The sequence below is a fragment of the Chrysemys picta genome, chromosome 2 (genome assembly GCF_011386835.1).
Source record: "Chrysemys picta bellii isolate R12L10 chromosome 2, ASM1138683v2, whole genome shotgun sequence".
NCBI classification, from domain to species: Eukaryota; Metazoa; Chordata; order Testudines; family Emydidae; genus Chrysemys; species Chrysemys picta.
Window position 1 is genome coordinate 193,104,408 of NC_088792.1, and position 20,084 is coordinate 193,124,491.

Genomic DNA, 20,084 nt, shown 5'->3' on the forward strand with positions numbered 1-20,084 from the left:
GGTCTATACTGACACTGCATTGACCTAACTACGTCAACCTAAGAACTACACCACTTGTGGAGGTGGAGTTCAGTTGGCATAGGGGGCGAGTTACAGTGGTCGGAGGGAAATTTTAGTGTAGACACTTAGAGTTAGGTCAATGTAAACTCAACCTAACTCTGTAGTGTAGACCAGGGATAAGTCGATAGAAGTGGTCAAAATGCACCAATTATCTTTGCAGGAAATATTGAAAAATTTCCATTTTTTTTTACGTCATTATTGTTTTTTTTAATAAAACAATAAACAAAAACTGAAAACTGTTCTTTGTAAAAATGTGAACTGTTCAGCCAAAATCTGATTAAAAAACTCTTTTTTTTTTTTTTTTTCCTTTCTGACAGCTTTTCAGCGGTCGGTATCTGTTGGGTTATTTTGGTAGTAAAACTGCAAAATTTTAACCAAGTGAAAATGTTTCAGTAAAGAAATTTTAATCAGCTGTAGTTTCAGTATCTATCCACCATGGAAGCCCAGCAGGTTATAAGACCAGGCCCTAAATCATCTATTAGTCTATCAGGTTTTGTTAAAAAAAAATAATGAAATTAATAGGCAGCAGGTTTAAAACAAACAAAAGGAAGTATTTCTTCACACAAGTCAGTCAGCAGTCAGCCTGTGGAACTCTTTGCCAGAGGGTGTTGTGAAGGCCAAGACTATAACAGGGCTCAAAAAAGAACTAAATAAGTTCATGGAGGATAGGTCCATCAGTGGCTATTAGCCGGGATGGGCAGAGAAGTTGAGAATGGATGACACAGGATGGATCACTTGATGATTACCTGTTTTGTTCATTCCCTCTGGAACACCTGGGATTGACCAGTCGGAAGACAGGATACTGGGCTAAATGGACCTTTTGTCTGACTCAGTATGGCCGGTATTATGTTCTTGAAATATTAGATTTTTTCAAACCCCTTACGAAATAGGGGTATGAAGTTCTTCTCTCCCAGCTGCAAGGGGAAAAAATGTTTTTTTTTTAAATACACATGAATTGTTTAAACCAGAAAAGAGAGAAAAAATGCCAAGCTAGCTAAGGTAGCAATTTAGGGTCAGTTTTTCAAAGGTATTTATTTTAGGTTTCTTAGGATGCAGATAGAATTTCAAGAGGAGTTCGGCATCTAACTTGCGGTACAATTATCATATGATTCTGATTAAGGCAGTTTAGTGTTTGTGGTCCCAGATTAGATCATACTGAGTTTTAAAGATGCTTCAATTTTTATATTTTTTTCCTTATGGCACCTAATGTTAAACAGACAAAAATTGTTTTTGCTTATGGATATTCTTATCACCATCTAGGATACAAGAGGTAGTTGGCACTTCTTGCTGAGTCAGAAAGGTCCAAGAGTTGGAACCCAGAAGGACCTGTGGTGAGACCCTAGAAGCAGCCTAGTTAAGGAGTAAGTTAGGTTGATACTTCTCTTGTTGTTTAAGATAAAGTAAATAAGTATGGACTACATCCAGTGGGCCCATCCTTTCTTCAGAGGGTGAGAGGGTGGGAGGTCCACCTCCTTACAGGGACGACTACAGAAATAGAGCAGGGGGTTTCAGGAGCGGTGAATGACAATACCTGAAAAGCCTCTTTTGAAAACATATGAATGTTTTCCTTTCATAGCTTCTCTGTCCAGTAGCTGTCTTGCTGAATGTGCATTTCCAAAAGCATGTAGCTAGCACTCTCTTCAATTGCCTAATCATTAAGGGAGTGACAAGCTGCTCAGTAGTAGATGTTAATGGGGGCCCTGGAAACCTGCAGTTCTGGAGTGTCAGGAGGGCTGTTTCTCAGACCCATCCTGACATTCCAAAGCAGTGTTTTTTTTTTGTTTTGTTTTTTTAAGTTGGCAGCAATGCTTCCCATCTGGAATGTTGAAGAATCCAGCTCTACATCCTTGACTTCCTGTGCTCCTCCTCCTCACTCTTATCTTAACCAGGTGGATCCAGCAGCTTGTCCCCAAGAAAATCTCCCAGATGTAATTTTCAAGCTGGAGCTCAGTAATACCCTAGATAACTTGTCTGTCACATACAGTAATTGTCAGTAATTCCAAAAATATAGTGGGACTAAACCCTTAGATATTGGAAATGTGCTGAACTGTAGACTGCAAATGACCTGAAGAGTTGGCAACACAATGTGTTTGTTGATTCATTACTAATGCAAGCAGCTTATCAAGTATCCACTGTGACTTATTTTTTAATTCTCCTTTGGCTCCTGTTACATTTGTCTAGCCCCACAGTAGTACTCTTAGCTCTCCCCTGTATGCCTCTGAAAAATGGTTAATGGTATGGCTTAACAGTCAATGTACAGTACTGCACATCCACAAGGCCATTCAGGTTTGCATATTATGACTTGGGAAAGTAAGGGTTAAGACAAAAGATTCTATTGACCTGATTTTTACATACTGAGGAGATGTTTGTGAATCAGGCTCCCTCTGCTGAGATTATTTTACAGAGGCTGATGTTTGCTTTTTTTTTTAAATCTTATTTATACATCACTAGTAGATATTCTAAAGACCAGAGCAGGCTGGGGATATAAATAGATGAAATATTTCATTCATTTTCAGTGCTGCTTACAGTATAGCCTTGATAAAAATAAAATGAACTTCATAACACAGAAAGTTCATTATTAGGATTTACTGTGGGGGGTTTTAAAACACTGGATTTTGTCATTATCTCTTCCTCCTTTTAAGCTCTGTAATACTTCACAATCCCCGCCAGGGCGTGACCTTTGCTGAGAGGGCTGGAGGGCTGCCCTTGACAGAGCCTTACAGCCAGGACACACTAATGACAACTCAAAGATCAGCCAGACATGAGACAAGCCAGCAAAAAAAGGAAAATCCGAATGTTTCCTTCCCCCCCCCCCCACCTTCTCCTGTGTGCTTGGGGGAACCAACTTGAAAATGAATATTTAAATTTGTGATACAGTTTAAGGGAAAAGGAGAGGGGCTGATGTTTTAATAATAATAATAAAAAGATGCTTTTCAGACCAAATCTACTTTTGACACGTTTTCAGGATGGACCTTCCCACTTTTCTCTTGAGGGAACTGCACCAAATATATATGGAAAGACAGAAGCAGAGGAAGCACGATGGGATTAGTGCATGAATTCAACGCGACTTTTTGTGTTTTAACCTAGGTTTTAGATGTTTGGAGTGTTTAGACTAGCATTTGCAGTCATGTTATTTAATGGAGTTTGTTGGCAATCAGTTAACCTGAATTACAAAAAAGGACTACAATCCCTCTGAGGGATACCATTCATAAGTTTTTCCTTGAGAAATAAGCCATGATATTAATAAGGCCCTCTACCCCTACTAAGCCAACAGGATCCTAAAAGTGGGCAGAAAAAAACTTAAATTTAAATTTCATTTAAATTAGAAAGCCATTCCATGAAATCACAATTACTATGGCCAGGTCTACACTTTAAACTTACATTGGTATAACGACATTGCCCAGGTGTGTGAAAAATCCACCCCCCTGAGTGACGCGGTTATACTGACCTAACCCCTGGTGTAAACAGATCTATATCAACAGGAGGGCTTTTCCCATCGACATAGCTGCTGCCTCTCTCAGAGCTGGATTAGCTACACCAACAGGAGAAACTCTGCTGTTGGCATAGCAGCGTCTTCACTGAAGCACTACCGCAGTGCAGCTATGCTGCTGCAGCATTTTAAGTGTAGCTCTGCCCTAAGCTTTGGTCACATCACACTCCAAAGTCCATATTTAGGGACTTGATTGATTCCTAAGAGACCCGAGTAGCTGACCGTTCCTATTCACGTCAGTGGGAGCTAATGGCCATTAATGGGCTACTTCCCTTTGAATGGTCTCTTGAAATATGTGTTAAGTACTTATGCTGAACAATCTGTTCCCCCTGTATTTAGCTGTGGTACTCTGAGGCTTGATCTACACTAGGAACTTATGTCAGTATAACTATGTCACTCAGGGGTGTGAAAAATCCATCCCCCCCCGAGCGACGTAGTTATACACCTCTATCCCCTGTGTAGACAGCACTGTGTCAATGGGATGTTTTCTCCCGTTGTCATAGCTACTGCCTCCCATGGAGGTAGAGTACCTAAACCAATGGAGAAGTTGGTGTAGGTAGCGTCGTCACTGGCGTGCTACAGCAGCTCAATTGCACCAGTGCAACTGCGCCACTGCAGCTTTTTAAGTATAACCTGCCTTAATTTTCCAGAAGAGCTCTGTGTAAGATTGAAAGCTTCTCTCTCACCAACAGAAGTTGGTCCAATGAAAAATATTACCTCACTCACCTCGTCTCTCTAGTATCCTGGGACTTACATGCCTACAACAACATGGCATTCAGCACTTTTGACAGTCAGGTGCCTAAAAATGAGTTGGGGGGTGGGACTTTCTAAGGAGATAGGCTCCCACTGATGTTCAGTGGCAGCTGAGTCTTTAACTAACACACTTAGTGGCTTAGAATCTCTACCCTAGGAACCTTTTTTTTTTCTTTTTGGAAAGTCTTAGCCTTTGCCTTTCGGAAACTCATATATACATGAAGCCTGCTTTCATGGAAATGCAAACTCTCAATAGAGCAGAATTTATAAAATATTCTCTCTTTGTTAAATTTATGTATTTGCCTCTTAAAACATTTTTGTGAATGAAGTCCTTTACTTATGCACAGAACAAGTCTGGTATGGGCAATGGTAGTATAGGGCTCTCGGTAGCACTCACCAGCATGCCTCAGATCCTTTCTTGGTTCTGATGAATATTTTTAAAATAGCACAAATTGAAGAGAAAAGGAAAAATACCATTGACATTACTCTTAGCAATGTTAATTGTATCTAAATTCACAATAAAAAATCATGCTGATACATAAAGTCCACTGAGCCTCAGATAAGCTTTTGAGAATTAGATTAGAAAGCCATACACAGATGTATTATATGTACATATACACATTTGAATATACACTCCCAAACATACACATAAGTTATAAATAACAGATATGTTGGAATACCTTTATTTAATTGACAAAAAAACAGACTTACATAAGCAGGTATTCAGTCAGTCTTTAATTCTATACACCTATCTGTGAACGAATGAAATGTTTTTCTCTGTTTTCTCAGAAAGAGGAGTTTCTTCATTCAGCAGTCCCAACGTCTTGCCTCTCCATTTAAAAACAGTTGCCCAGAGCAAGCGTTTCATAACTTTGAGCACTCTGGGACTACTCATGTGCGTAAAGTTACTTAAGTGAATAACAGTTTGTAAAAACATGACCATACTTTGTATAACACTAGAAAGGTGGTAAAGATGGAAGATTATTCAGGCCAGATTCTCAGCTGTTTTCTGGCCCCTTTATGAAAGCAGTGAGTTTTGCCAAGTTAATAATTCATGTGGCATGGGGGAACTTTGTAAGCTCAGAGCCATTCTAGCTAGTTCTTGCATCAACCTCAACCAAGCTCTGGCATGGTGGGAATGTCGGAGGTATGGCTGGAATATGTTGTGTCCTGGCTATGCCAGTTGCTATATGCTCCTTTAGGGACTACAGCCAGTTTGCATAAATTTATAGCAGCCCCATGGCTACTCTAATGTATTTCAGGGTATTTCAGATCCACCCTGAAAACCAGGCAGTTTTAACTGGCCCCCTGACAGTACTCACTTCTCTTCTGTGCCTAGCAGAAGTTCAGCACAGTGGAGAATCTGGGCCTGTGTGTTAATTTCATAATTGTATTTGACAAAAACAAGGGTAGAAGAGTTCGAACCTAATTTTTAATTCCAGGTTGCTAAATGACAACACATTTTCTGTTAATAGCTATTTCCCTAGTTATATCTGGAAAAATAGAAAGTTTACATCTTTGAAACAAAAATCTTTCCTCTCTAGCCAAATCAATGACCAACTGGTATTCAAAGGAAGTAAAAATCAAACCATGCAGGTGCATTTAGAAACCGTATTTGAGACTACAGCAGTAGGAGAATAATTTCAATCTCATAGACTTTAAGGACAGAAGGGATCAACATGATCATCTAGTTTGACCTTCTGCACATACCAGGCTACAGAACCTCACTCACCCACTCCTGTAATAGACCCATAACCTCTGGCTGAGTTACTGATGTCCTCAAATCATGATTTAAAGATGTCAAGTTACAGAGAATCCACCATTTACTTTCAAACCATCAAGTGACCCACTTTCCACACTGCAAAGGAAAGATAACCCCCACCCTCCAGAGTCTCTGTCAATTTGACCTGGGGGAAAATTCCTTCCCACCCCCAAATATGGTGATCAGTTAGAGCCTGAACATGTGGGTGAGACCCACCAGCCAGCCACCTGGGAAAGAATTTTCTGTAGTAACTCAGAGCCCTCCCCATCTAGTGTCCCCTCTCCAGCCATTGGAGATATTTGCTACTAGCAGTTGTGGATGGGCCACATGTCATTGGTGGCAGTCTCATCATACCATCCTCACTGTAAACTTATCAAGCTCAGTCTCAAAACAAGTTAGGTTTTTTGCCCACACTACTCCCCATGGAAGGCTGTTCCAGAACTCCATTCCTCTGATCCTTAGAAACCCTTGTCTAATTAGAAGCCAAAACTTATTGATTGTCACTTTATATCCATTTGTTCTTATGCTTCATTGGCCCTTAACTTAAATAAGTCCTCTTCCTCCTGTCCCTGGTGTTTGTTCTTGTGATGTATTTATAGAGGACAGTCATATTTACCCTTATCCTTTAGTTTTGTTAGGCTAAATGAGCCAAGCTCCTTAAGTCTCCTCTCGTAAGGAAGGAGACTTTCTATTACTCTGATCTTCCTGGTAGCCCTTCTCTGCACCTTCCCATTCCTGGAACTTCTTCCAAGAAAATGGTTGTGAGCAACCCAGAATGCCTCTGAGATGGGTGGAAAACTGTCCTTATTCCTAGAAATTCTTTTAATTTCATTTTTAAATAGTCAAGAAGAAAGTTTTTTATTAGCTTCATTACATAAAGAAATATATAAGTGCATGTGTGTTGGAGGAGAGATGGAGAGGACAGGCAGTTGAAATTACAATGCACAGATTAATATATCTGGGTACTTTCCAAATTCTTGATTATTTTACATTAGGGAGTATTAGCATGAATGTACATTTGGTTTGGACCTGGAGAGAAAATAAGACGACTTGATTTTTAACCTTATCTGAGTCTGTAGGGCAACTGCAGAGAAGTGCATCCAATCCAACTCCTGATTCATATGGGGCCAGGGGCAGTAATTATTTCTAGAGAAACTTGTCTGGCATTTCTAACAAGGGTTTGGGATTGTTAGTCATTTTTATTTAATGATTGCATAATAAATGATGCTTCTCCAGTACCTGAAATAGCAACAGTGTTGAAAGGTGTCAGAGGCTACATCTTCTTTATAAGTTTGAGTGTAGAATTCTGCTGGCCTGGATAATATATTTAGCAGTGATCTATTCCTATTTTATTTTTCAAAAATACCTATAGATTTGGACTAGTAGGTTTGCTTGATGGGTTGGACAATGCCTTTCTTTTAATATGTTCAGTCATTTAAAAAAACTTGGGATTGGATCCCCTGGTTCAACCAATCTCTGCTAAGTGCAGAACTGGAGAGGGAGAGAGCAAAGTTGTCTTTAAACCATTATCTCCCCCAGCCACTGCTCAAGACCTTCTTCCAGTCTGGCAGGCCTCTCCTCAACTCCCTCGACGGTGTCTGCTGATTGAACATGGATTTACAAATTCAAAGGCTAGAAGGGACTATTGTGATAATCATGTCTGACCTCCTCTATAACACAGGCCAGAGAACTTCCCTGAAATAATTCCCACAGCAGATTTTTTATTTAAAAAAAAAAATCCAATCCTGATTTAAAAATTGACAGTGATGGAGAATCCATCATGACTTTTGGTAAATTGTTCAAATGGCTAATTACTCTCACTGTCAAAAATGTATGCCTTATTTCCAGTCTGAATTTGTCTAGCTTCAACTTCCAGTCATTGGATCATGTTATAACTTTGTCTGCTAGATTGAAAAGCCCCTTATCAAGTATTTGTTCCCCATATAGGTACTTGTGGACTGTAATCAAGTCACCCTTTAACTATCTCTCTGTTAAGCTAAATAGATCAAGTGCCTTGAGTCTCACTATAAGGCATGCTTTCTAATACTTCAATAATTCCTGTGGTTCTCTTCTGACCCCTCTCCAATTTATCAACGCAATCTTGTCCTTCTGCCAGGTAATATGAATGTGCGTGGTCAGAGAGCTACCATGTTTGGGGCAGCAGTGAAGCTCTATTACTGCTCTTCCTGCATCATAATTAGAGTTTGGCTCTTCTGTGTAGGAATCATGGTCCACATTCTGGTGCAAAACCAGGTAGATATCTTTGTGGGTCTGTTTTAAGTTGGTCAAGAGACTTCAAGCCACATGAATGTATGTCATATATCCTCACATTGTATCTGAAGTATAATGCCCTTTGGCAATTTGTAGGTAACCTAAGTGCACTTGTGATTACGTTATAGTCAAGAACTTACCCAATGTTTCTTATGTTAATTCATAATTAAGGCTGAAGCACCATTCTTAACTTACCTGCTTTTGATCATTTTATTGGAGTATAAAACTTTCCATCCTTTTAGAGCCTGGCAATATCTCAGCACAAACAGACACCTTTAATAATGGACTTCTTGCTTTAACTCTGAATTTCTTCCATTTTCTGCTTATGTCACTTTTACTTAACATATTTTTTCTGTTTAACTATTAAAAGGTACAGTATCTTGAACGAGATGAACATGTGTCAAGAAGCATGCTTCACGTTCAGTGTTGCTCTATAAATGCAAAACCTCTGAATCTCTCCTATATAATCCATTTAATGTAGACAGTTTAATTCTCAACCCAAAGGCTTTGTCCTTGAGAAAGTGCTATCATCATTCTCCGCAGACATTACAGATGAAAGAAATGTTAGCCAGAGATGGTTAACATAGGTGCATTGTAGACTATACACAACATATCTTAAAAAAGCCCTCCCAACCCTGCCCCACAAACTTCCACATACAATTTCTTCCCTGGGGAGTGGACGAGACAGAGAAGGAAAGAACCATACATTGCAGATGTTAGTCACATCACTTTAATGTACTTCTGGAAAGCTCTCAGATACACAGTGATGTGTATAAGAGTCTGAATAGAATATAAGAGGATAATGGGACTATTATGGCAATTTTGTGTGTAGTATCTTTGAGTTTATTACTAAGTTAAAACCCCTCTTAGTGTCATATCCAGAGGAAACATAACAAACCAATCTACCTTTTTTAAAACCTGTGCCAAAATCAGGTGAGGAAGGTAAGTAAGAACAAATATTTTTCCGCAAACACTCGCTTGAATCTTTAAATGAATTAGCTTGGGCTCTGCACACATCCTTCTTGTGTTTTGCATTCCACTAACACATATAATCATGCTTTTCTGGCAAGAGTTTCAGATAAAGTATTCATTGAGTTATTTGCTTGAATCTGCTGTTTGTAATCGTCTCAGCAACTGTCCTTTGGAATAATCTTTAGTTTGTATCTCAGGGAAGAGGGAAACGAGGGAAGTACTATAGGAAAGTGGTCATGATAGGATTCACTGGGTTACCAGAGTAATATGGAAGGGGGCTGTGCTCCACCCCTCTCTTACTTCCTGTTTAATTAGTGGGCATTTCCCCCCCCACCCACTCTGTTGTGATACAATTAAACAAAGCAGAATGTTCCAGCCTGCAGTCCTGAGTAGATTTTTGTTGTTGCTGCACTGAGCTGTCTCTTTACAAAAAGTACAAAGTGTATGTTGAGCTCAAGGCTGCAAGTGAAGTGAGAGGGTGTTAGGTGTGGTTACTTGATTCTCCCACTTCTCAGTACTATCACTAAAGCACATTTTAAAATGGTGCACAGGATGGGGTAGCATACCATCATTTTTTCCCACTAGTTCAAGCATGCACTGCCATGCTATATACACCCCTAAAATATGGTTATAATACAACAATGAATATGTGCAATGACAAATGAACGTATTGGGCTTGGAAGTGTGCTGGGATTGAAAGCAATAGGATGTTCTTTACTGCTTTTATTATCATTAAATTTGGGCAGTTTATGTTTGGAGATGCAGAAGGAAATCCTATCACCTTTCTTGACCTCTTAGGTCAGGAACGGGATGGAATGGTTCTTTATCTGTATGACATTCTGGGCTGCAATCCAGATCAGTGAAGGGCTGTGTCATTCTTGCCCTGCAACCTGGAGTGCTTCACAATGCATTGTTGCTGTTACTCCCAACCTGGCCCCTCACAAACAGCCAAAAAGCATGCAGGTCACACCCTGAGTGTCTGTGTATAGCTTCAGGGTGCCATCACACTCCAGTCACACTCTGGTTTCTACCAGCCTTGGTTACCACTTGCAGGCTGACCCCAACACCCTGAACAGTCCTGAATTTTCCCTTAAAATGTGTGTTCTGTTGTCCAGCCCTCTTCTGGGCACTTCAGATATTTTAGGTCAGTTGCCCCTCTAAGGGGATCAATATCCAACAATTTGCTACTTTAAATAGTTACCCCCACATTTCAGTTTAAACTCAATGCTGGGTTAATTTTGATTGAAGGATGAAACACATTGATTTAACTACAAAGAGAGATTTTTGAGTACAAATATAAAGCATTAAAGTCAGAAATGGTCACGAGAAATAAAGATAAAATGCTTCCTACTACTAAAACTTAATAAACTAGATTTGGTCCAAGGTGAAATTCCTTACTCCATGTCCCCAGTAACATTGCTGACCAAATTCTCAGGCCAGAATCTGCTCCCAAAGTCCAAAGGCTTTCTTTTGTCATCTTAGGTGAAAGAAAGAGAGACAGATAGCTAATCATTCCTTGATATTTTTGCCCCCTACTTTATAGTCCAGTCCCCCTTTGAAATGCATTTCCTGAGGGTTACCCCTAGGTAAAGTTAATTCCAGCAGCGAGGACAGAGACAAGGAGTCTTGGGGTGAAAGTCATTTCCTGTTGTTGTTTACTAAGGGCTTGGCTACACTTGCAAGTTAGAGTGCATTAAAGCAACCACAGGTGCCCTACTCCCGACCCATTCATACTGGCAAGGCATGTAGAGTGCCTGGACTCTGCAGTTGGAGTGTTCCTGGTAATCCACCTCCACAAGAAGCATAACACTTGCTGCACCCTGGCTGAAATGCCCGTGTGTCTGTGTGAACGAGGTGTTGCGTTACTGCGCTGTGATTGGCCTCTGGAAATGTCCCATAATCGCCTGAAGTCAAGTGGCCACTTTTCTTGTTGTTTTGAAATTGGCTACAGGAATGCAGATATGCCCTTTGAAAGCTGCGTTTCTGACAGCCGGCATGCTTATCTGCTCCGGGAAAAAGCAAGCCATTAGTGTGGAATGCTCCTGTTGTGAGTGTGTATGTGTGTGTGAGGGGGTGGGGGAAGGAGAGGGGTCTGCTGCTGTCTGAACTTACAAGACAGCATGCTCTTGGCCCCCCAAAAATCCACCCTCTCTCCCCCCACATACACACTCCCTGTCACACTTCACCCCCCCACCCTTTTGAAAAGCACATTGCAGCCACTTGCACACTGGGATAGCTACCACAATGCACTGCTTTCAGTGGTGTTGCAAAAGCTGCTAATGTGGCCACGCCAGTGCGCTTGCAGCTGACAGTGTAAACACACGGCAGTGTTTTCCCAGCTGCGGTCTCTGAGGGCTGGTTTAACCAGGAGCGGAGCCAGGGTTTCTGCCGCACTAGGCAGCTGTGCTCCTCCTCTGAACATTCGGCGGCAGTGGGTCCTTCCACTCTGGGTCTTCGGCGGAAATTCAGTGGTGAGTCCTTCACTCGCTCCAGGACCTGCCGCCGAAGGACCCACCGCTGAATTTCCACCGAAGACCCGGAGCGGAAGGACCCCCCGCCCGCCGAATTTCTGCCAAGGACGGCAAAATGCCGCCCCCCAAATCCTGCTGCCCTAGTTTTAAAACCCTAGGTTTAACTCCCAGCGCTCTACATCTGCAAGTGTAGCCATGCCCTCAGATTCAGATCAGTTTCTTCCTGCCCCTTTTCCTTGCAAAAGTTTGCCCATCAACTTTGATGACACCTGGCTAGACACATCAGCTTGTCCTTTTGTTTTTGAGAAACTGTTTTACCAAGACTTGTCTGGTAAATGCATTTCAGATTTAACTTCAGTTTATGCTTAAAACTTTACATATAAGGTTGCTACACACATTTCATTATGACATTATTAAGCAATGAGTTATTAGTTTTCAAATGATAGCTCACAAGGAATATTTGGAACAAAGATGATTATGATAGCATGTAGGATATGAATACTGGGGTGCATTTGGTAACAATGTGTCTCATAAATAAGGTTACGTTTTAGTCACAGGTATTTTTAGTAAAAGTCATGGATAGGACATGGGCAGTAAACAAAAGTTCACGGCCTGTGACCTATCCATGACTTGTACTATATACCTCTGGGCCAGCCGCACCGGCCACTGCAGAAGTCTTGGCGGTCACAGAATCCGTGACTTCTGAGAGCTCCATGACAGACTCACAGCCTTACTCATAAAGAGTGAGTTCTTTGGTAGCATTAAACAATATAAAGAGGATCCAAGTTGGTGAAGGAGAAATTCAGCAAGTTTTTCTCCTCATCTTTGGTTGTTGCAATTTGCTGTTCTGCTTATCTTCCTGCTGCTCTACTCAGTGCTCCATTAATCTCTCATCTGCTCTGCTTCTCCAGTGCCTGAGATATCAGATACAACAAAAGGAAGAAAACGAGAAATCAGCAGATGCACTTTCTGGCAACAGAATGGAGGAGCAGATTGCGGAGATCCTGAGTGAAAGGCAGCATGGAAACCATTAGCAAATCCATGAAACCTGGCAGGTCTGTCCACAAATGGAGATGCTTAAAAACATCTCAGAAATAATCTTGTGGCTAAGAAAGTGTTCTTGAGAAATACCAGAAGGTCACTATGACCCAGATTCTGCCAACTCCCTTATTCCACAGGTAATCTCACTGAAGAAAATGGCTGTAGTTGCACAGTAAAGTACTACACAGCATGAGTAAAGATAGTAGAATCTGGCCCTGTGTATTTTTTGGGTACCCATGTGTGTTCCTGGATTGAAATGTTATGAGGAGACCAATGTTTGACTTCATATTCCCATTCAGAGACACTCTAAATGTAAAACTTGCCCTTATGAAGGCAGTCTGCTGTATTCTTTAGATTCTTTGGCAGCTATTTTTATTTCTCTTTCTAAGTAAGAAGCATGACAGACCCACTGTCTGAAATCTTTGTTGTGAAAGGTTATCACCTTGACTGAAACTCCGGCAGCGTGTCCAACACATGCAGACACGATTATTTTCAAGGAGTTTTCCCACTTATTCAACTGTGACCATCTTGCCAAAAGAACGTGAGCAGAGACCGCTGCTATCTTGCTTCTGTTGGCTTTTTCACTGCATGCCAAATGAAGACTAAAAAAGCAAACAGGTAACAATAGGTGCTGTTTTTAATCTGGCACAAGAAAACTGGTAAATGTGACCATTTTAGAGAGACCATCTGAAGCAAACGCTGCATGTTATCCCTTAAGCAAACTTAGTTTGACCCTGCTCCTCTTTCAACACACAGCACTGACTGATGCTCTGAGGAACAATAGCCTTTATATTATGATGTTGCACCTAGTTTGAAGGAATGATAATAAGCTGATTTTTAGCTGTAGGCAGGTAAAGAAACATTTGGCAAAAAAAAATCAAATCAGGATAGTTTTTCTGTAATTCAAAGGCACTTTAATTTTATAGACTTTCAAGAAACAGTCATTCTCCTTTGCCACCTGAGTAAATCTGTCAATTTTTTAAAGCCAAACCAATTTCAAAGCCAAAGTTGTAAGAGAGTACCAAAATCAGGCCTTGTAATAGAAAGTAATTGCAGCCTGAGCTCTGGGGATACAACTGCCTTTTCACTGCAACCAAAATGGGAATATTACATGACATTCTAGTCAAGTCACTATTAATAAGGTTCTGGCAAACTGGAGGGGAGTTCAGAGGAGGAAGAAAAATTCAAATAGTTAAATATGTATAACATACATAGTGGGCAGTTGTAGATGTGGCCAGAAGATTCCTGGTGAGGGGGAAGGAGATGAGAGAACCACTAGTTTCTTCCTGTCACAGAAAATGGAAACATACCCTAAGAATAAAAAAAGTGTACTGTTTTATTGTTAACTATGTCAGTTTTAAAAGAAAACTGCTTTAAGTACAGACATAAATGATTCAGACTTTTTTTTTTTTAAAGTTTCTTCCTTTAAACATATCTAGCCTGAGAAAATGTTAAGGTTCATTATGGCTTATTAGTCCTCAAGTTTATATACAAGTTTGCATTATTTAACAACTGTTTATTTGACTATTCACTGATGCATCAGTATCCTAGTGATGGGTGCCTTAGAAAAACCTAAGAAAGTTAAACTAGATATTCTTCCTTATTAGGGAAACTTTACTTTGGTCTTTGGAGTACCTATTAAATTGCACAGGGCACAGCTCTTAATTTTCTCATTTGCAGACTTTGCTTGACAGGTGCAGGGGAAATCTGTTATTTCTGAAGTGAGAGAGAATGTACAGCCTGTAATTTCCACATATTTATTAATTGCTGAGAGCACATGAAATGGGTTTGACTTCTGCACCCACACATACATTTTTACTGTTTCCTCTGCAACTAGTTTAAGAATACTCCCTCCCATTCTCGTGTGTGTGTGTGTGTGTGTGTGTGTGTGTGTGTGTGGGCATATTTGGCCACAGCAGAGGGAGAATGTGGAAGGAAGGTGAAGGATGGAGTGCTTGTGTGTGAAAAGTGCCATCCTATATTAATGGGTTGGGAGAATGTTGCTGGTCAGGATTGCACTGCTCCCAGTGTGGAAGGGGAGAAAGAGGACCCCACCCAGAAATGTCTGAACTGGGCCCTTCCCCTTTCTCAGGTTCATTGCATCCCATTGGCTGGCCAGGAGGGAGGAAACTGAAAGCTGGTTTGCACACAACCCCATTCTCCCTTCCCACTAATTTAAACTTCTTCCATGCTTCAGGTGACCATATTTCCCAAAGGGAAAAAGGGACAACGTGTGGGGCTACACCCCCACAGTGCCCCTGAACGGGAGTGGCCTGAGCCACTCACCCAAGCCCTGCCCCTCTCCTGGCATAGGGTTGGTGTCTATGCTTGCCTAAGCCCTGCCTGCCCCTCACCTGAGCCCTGCCTCCAAATCTGCGCAGGGCTGGCATCACCACTCGACCCCCCTGCATGTTCCTATGTACCCCACTTTAATTTTGACAAAAGCGGGCATTTGTCCCATTTGCTCTTGCCAACTGATCAAGTCGGAAAGAGCAAATGGGACAAATGTTCACTTTTACTTAAAAAAAAAAAAAGAAAAAAAAAAAAGTCAGGACAGCTGGGCTAGGGCTTAAAAAAGGGACTGTCCTGGCCAAAACACGATATATGGTCACCCTACCAATGCTTCTGGAGTGTCTTGCCTCTTCAGCTGTCTCTCCCTCTCTTTCTCTCCCTCCCTGTAGTTTTAGACAGTGAGCTGTGTTTCCAAGATGCTCTGGGTCTGACCAATCACCCGTTTTTTGGGATCAGGGAGGAATTTTTTCCTGTTGGGCCAAACTGGCTGAGGTCTAATGGGTTTTTTTTTGCCTTGCAGCATTGTGGAGGCACAGTTGTGGTAAAAAGAATAGTATTTGGCAGTCTAATCTTAAGAGAGAAAATAGGAATGTATAGTTTGTCAGAACTTGCAGCCAGTGTCCAGTGCAGGTAAATGCTAAAAGGGCTGACTACCAGAGGTAAATGACACCTGGCATTTTAGCTGGTGGACTTTGTCAGTAAGTGGAGGCCTGACGTCTTCACAGATCGATGTCCCCCTTGGTGTACTTTATCACCATCACCACTCCAAAGGGGGGAGGTTGGAGGACTCAGAAATTAGCTGACTCCAGGGGCTAGGCTGAGGAGTCTATCCCAAGTTAATAATTATATGGTGGGAGCCACATAATCTGGCACTGTACCTAGTTAAATTCCTGGTATGTGAGATGGGTGGGCATATACTGCCCCTATCCAAGGTAACAATAATAAAGTTGCAGTCTGCTGCTCACAGTCCATTCAAGTGTCTATCTTTCATTCACTTGGGTGTCCTGAATGTGGTGTATTGAAGACTGTGTTGGAATTGCAAGCCATAACTTTAACTCTGTGGGGGTGTGGGTGTCCTGTTTCTGCTTATAGGTTAGGGGGTTTTGTAGGGAAGTGGTTCTTTTGTGTTGGGGTTCCGGGTTCTAAGAAATAATGTAGTGTTACACTGAAAGTTTCTAGCAAGAGTATTTCATGTTTTTTATAATTTCTCTGTATGTATGCCTTGAACATAACAGAAAAAAGTGGTGATGAGGATGTGTAATAGAAAAAAGAGAGAAAGTAAAGATAAATGGCTGCATATGGCCAATTTCCAATTTAATGAAAAAGAGGAAGAATTTGCAACATATATTCAGGACTTGGGCACTATTTTCATGCAAATGCTATAGAAAATACTGATAAATAAAGGTCTGTTTTTCTAACATTGGTGGAAAAAGAACTTTTAAAGTGCTTAAAAACTTATGTTTTCCACAAGAACCTAGCAAATTGGAATATAAGGACGTAATAGAGATTCTAAAAAAAACATTATGTGCCTACCACATTTTTTAACACAATGATATGTTTTATCTAAGAAACCAAATAGAAGGAGAAGTATCTCTGTATTTTGACAAACCTGAAAATGTTGTCTCCTACTTGTTGTTTTTAGTAATTTTCTGAACGAGTCTCTAAGAGACCAATTTGTTTTTGGAGGAAAATACCCTGAACTAAGGGAGAGGGAGGGGCTGTTAAATGTTGTGTGTAACAAGGAACAGCCATTACAAGGAGTTGTGGAGACTGCTCTCTTTGATTCCACAAAGAAAAATGTGCCAACATTTGAAAATAAACTGGCTTTATCATGCCAAACTGGGAAAGAAGGGCCTCAGCAAAGGGTGAAGAGGATGATGACCCAGGCTGGCACTTCACAGAGAACCCAAACAAAATGGAGGAATCCATGTTTCTGCTGTTCAGGGACATCAGACTGGCAGGCACAGTGTTTCTTTAATAAGCTGCAGTGCAAGAAGTATGGCGAGAGGGACACACTGTCTCAGCTTCACCCAGTGCTCCATAGGAGACAGAAGGATATGCCAAGAGGAAGCCATCAGTGCCTACTAGTAGGAGTCTCCAAACAGGTTATGTGACTGTGGAAGAGTCTAGCTTGGAAGCAGGTTTTCCCCTGGATGAAACAATACATGAGATGTGCCATTCCACAGAACTGTTAGTAGTGGAAAATGAAGAGACTCATTATTTCCCTTATTATGTAAATGTAAAGGTAAATGATATGATATTGAAAATGAAAATAGATACAGGAGTGGTAATGTGCATGATTTCCGAGGGGGTTTAAAAATACTTCCTCGACTAAGATTAAGAGAAACTAATGTGCTTTTACAGAATTATAATAAAGGGCGAATAGTAGTGTTAGGCAATCTCTCTGTCACTGTAACTTATAAAGGTATCTGTTCACCATTAGAGTTAATTGTAAGTGAAGGAAATGGCCCCTCACTAATGGGCAGAAACTGGCTTAAATAAGATTGGAGTGCGGTACACCACATGACAGACAGTGCGGGAATTGAAAGAAAAATATAAAGCTAGATTTACCCCATACTTCACCACTCCAGTGGAATTGTGTTTAAGACCTCAGTTATGTACTAGATTTGATTGACTTAGACCAGATTTACCAAGAATACTTGATGGACAGCAAACAATCTGTCTCCCCCAACATAGCTCCCCCTCTCTCAGGCAGACAGTGAGGGTTTGAAATTACAGGGGTGGATGAAGTGTGTTTGTGTGGGGGAGAATGGTGTGGTAAAGTAGATATTGGGGCCAGTGACATATCTGGTAGAGGTAAAAGGGGAGATAATGAAGAGGCACATTGATCAATAAGTACCAGAAAAAAGTGCATTGTAGTTACAAGATGCAGCCCCTGAAATTAATAAAGATGGGTGTAAGTAAACTGGTGCTTTTATTTTATTTATTATTAATTAAAGAGTTTACAGGGGAAGATTGAGGTGTATTGAGGACTGTGTTGGAATTGCAAGCTATCACTCTGTGTATATGTATTTTGGGGGGGCGGGGAGGGGGAATTCTGGTCCTGCTTGAAGGCTAGGGGTCTCTGGGAAACTGTGATCAGAGTAATTCTGGAAAGAGCCAGCTTAAAGCAAAGTGGGATGAGTTGTGCCTCGCTACCTTTGGGGAGCAGCCTATCTTTTTCTATGTTTTTTTGGGTTCTTGTGTATTATCATTCTGAATGCTAAGTAATAAAGTAGTGTTACGTTACAACCTTCCAGCAACAGTATTTTATGTTTATATCTAATTTTGCTGTGTGTATGCTGTGAATGTACACAGGGCTTGCTTTTTATCATGCTTCTTTTTCATTAGTGCTTTAGACTCTCTCATTTTCAGTCATATGTCCTTTCCTCAGTAGGCTGTGCAAAGGACCACCAGGCAGATACAGAAAAGTTAATGGAGGAAAACTGCTTTTTGCAATTGGCTGATTAATGAATCATGTAAGTGCCGGGTGACGAGGTGTCCTAGTTTAGTTTGACTGTCTAAGCCGATTAAACTGAAACTTTGATTGTCATATGCTGCATGCAGTGTTTAGGCTCCCACCTCTAGTGCTCTCCAAAGATCCGCAACTCCAATAGAGGCTTTTGCACTATTATAAATTCTATACCATAGTTTGCTGGAATATCCATACATGGAACATATACTTCCTTTTCTAAGAACTGTCTCATAAAGTATGTGCTTTGGGAGACAAGGGAGGGTGGGGAAAGGGCATGTTGACTGACTTATTTAAACATATTTTTTTATATGCATGTGTTCCTGGAAACTAAAAGCAGATTTAATGTTGACATGTGCCCATGAAAGTTCATGTGGTCTAGTCATATTAGAAGAACACTACCTTCAGTACCATGTGTTGGTAGAAAAAAATCTATCCAGAATGAACTTATTCAGGTAACCATACCACATCTGATTTATATTTACGCACTGCTTTATTCAAGGTCACACTACTATGTAACGGACAGACACACTGAATTCAATGGGAGTCATTCCATTGACATTAATGGACTTTGGATCACTTCATAAAGGAATAACTGTCTGTATTGTAATAAGGGCAATAATGAAGCAGAAAATGAGAGGAACAGGGATCTGAAAAGCCTTCTGGAGGTTGCCATCCACATCATCCTACCATGGTGGCTTCTTGTGTCACTGGCAGTGATTTTACATTGGTGTAATGCCACTGGAGTTACCTGTGATTTCTGTTCTCTCTTCTGCCACTGCGAACAGGCCTAGCTTTGAAAGCTCTGAACCATTTTTTTTTGATAGGCAAGTAAAATATAATTATTTTTAGAAATAATCTTAGCAAAGGCTAGGTGAACGGAGTTTGTGACTAGCTTGGTAAATCTTCACGACAATATTGCAAGGCTGAGCAGGCCGGTTTCTCTCCACATTATAGCCACTGTCAGAGGCAATCATGCACTTGACATGGAACTAAACCATTCCCCTGAGGGAAAACAATGGTGTGTGTGTGTGGGGGGGAGTGGGGTGGGGATAGTGGGGAACCTTAGGAATCTCCAATGGAAAACCAGAAGAGCCTACAAAGCTAAAGGGGGGAGGGATAGCTCAGTGGTTTGAGCATTGACCTGCTAAACCCAGGGTTGTAAGCTCGATCCTTGAGGAGGCTGTTTAGGGAACTGGGGTACAAATCTGTCTGGGGATTAGTCCTGCTTTGAGCAGGGGGTTGGACTAGTTGACCTCCTGAGTTCCCTTCCAACCCTGGTATTCTATGATTCTACAATACATCAGACCATAGTGTAGAAGACCCATTGTAGATTCAAGTTTAAAAGTGAGATAAAGTTAATGATAGTAGAAATGACAACAATATTTTTGCAGAGGATCAAGCTGGTGAGAGGCAGGAGTTTCTCAATGCTTAAAAACATGAAGCCATTGCCTTTTGCATCCTTTTGCTATGTAAAAGAAATACACAGTATAGAAAAGT

The 20,084-nt window shown here is 41.0% G+C and overlaps 1 long non-coding RNA gene across 1 annotated transcript in view; it reads left to right on the forward strand.

Moving 5' to 3' along the window:
* Positions 1-18,029, forward strand: part of LOC135981666 (uncharacterized) — a 39,685-nt gene extending 21,656 nt beyond the window's left edge. The window contains exon 3 of the long non-coding RNA XR_010598805.1: positions 12,691-18,029. This is a non-coding gene — a long non-coding RNA (uncharacterized LOC135981666). The remainder of the gene's footprint in view (positions 1-12,690) is intronic.
* Positions 18,030-20,084: the final 2,055 nt, after the last annotated feature.